Source organism: Tigriopus californicus, chromosome 5 (assembly GCF_007210705.1).
Source record: "Tigriopus californicus strain San Diego chromosome 5, Tcal_SD_v2.1, whole genome shotgun sequence".
NCBI lineage: Eukaryota > Metazoa > Arthropoda > Copepoda > Harpacticoida > Harpacticidae > Tigriopus > Tigriopus californicus.
The window spans coordinates 9916352-9918110 of NC_081444.1; positions in this window are offsets into that span (position 1 = coordinate 9916352).

The window sequence follows — 1759 nt, forward strand, 5'->3', positions numbered from 1 at the left end:
TCACTCTCAAAATCTAAAAAAATTCCGTCGTCCTCCTTCCACCTCTCGCCTAATGAATAGTAGTACACTGTAGTTGTTATACCATATGCAGTGATAAATTGTACAAATGGAAGTTTTTTCATTTAGTAGAAATTTATAACTTATTTTCACTTTGATTTACGGTCGTTTTGTTAGTGTTAGATATACGTAGAAAAAGAGATGATTTAAAAGATAATTTGCTTTGATGGAACTTGGCATAAAGTTGATGGCAAGCATTTTTGGGTGGGTCCTTGGCCACCGTTTAGAACGTGCAGAAGGCCATGAAAGCGTGAAAATGTGTTGAGCGACAACAAGCCAGTGGCGGGCTTAAGTTGATGTGAGATGAGGACTTTTTACTCTTGTCGCAAGCGAAGACCATGAAAGACACAACCAAGTCCATGGGCCAGTTAGGCAACGTTAAAAATGTCAAGAAAACAATCATTCCAACCCTGAGAGGGAGGCACTTAGTAGTAAGCCATTGGATGCCTCAACCCCAAGCAACCCTCCTTCTCACTTTGGTTTTGAAGGACAGAGGACTGACTAGACTCGAGGTGGAAACTCATCTGCTTCCTAAGGAGCAATCCGTCAACGCTCAAGCTTTTCTCGAACAAGAAGGTTTTCAAGGTATCGAGGTAAAGGGCAAAAATAAAAGGATAGATTTATGACGAAATCAATCAACGAGGTCCAGAGAATGTTTCGGAAATGTTTCAGTCCCCAAAGAATGGTCCTTAGGGTCAAGGATCCCAATAGTCGAAAAAAGCCATAGCTGAAAAAGTTATAGCTGAAATCAACAGCTGATGCTGTACTAAACAGTTTTGTCATGGCTGATGGCCAATCAATGAACCTTGGGGGCTATTCATTGACCCCACAATCTTCTGACACCTAGGAGGCCGGACATTAAGCACCAAAAAAATAAAATCGATGTTTTGAGGGCAAGTTCAACACCACGCCCCATCCAAATTTTGAAGAGGGAATGGATCGCTTTCCGACCAAAAATTTAGCACGGGCATCCTCCAGCCTTCGACTCCGTGGGGTAGCCATAGTCTAGGCATGGTGTTGACAGATTGAGAATGAAGGTCCATAATGATTGCAACAACAACAAAAATCCGATTCTCCGTTGATATTTACCAAAAATACATCTTCTAAGTGTCCATTGATGTTCAAAATCTTACTTGTACTCACTCTATGTATATCATTGCACTCCTAATCATCAGATTCAAAAGCTACAGTGCTTTATACTTCGTATTATCACTTGGCTATACATCAGTCATTTCTGAACCACAGATCAATTTGATTCATTGGAGACATGTGACATCACCGAGGATGACGCCGCAGCGATCAGGTCAAATAAAATTTAACCATAGAGGGGCCAACAAGTGTTTCTCTTAATTGGCATATTCTCATGGGAATGAAATCAATCTTAATTGCTATTAAGTTGCCGCATTTTCTTGATAGGGTGTAGTTATGGCCTAAAGGCTACATCCTCTTTTGATAACTTTTAGTAAAGATCCCATGAAGTGGCAGCAAGGGGGTCTGTTTTTTTTTGATAGTAGAAGCTCATATTACTTCAATATTGGGAGAGTTTTCTTCTTGTGTACAATTAGTGCAATGCATGCTTAGGTATAGATCATCAATTCTTTGTCTATCCAGACATGTCTTATCAGTACTGTCATACAATTCCTTGAGGGAGAGCTCTGTACAAGAAAGATTTCTCACGTCAAAGTTCTCGTCGTTGGGTGGC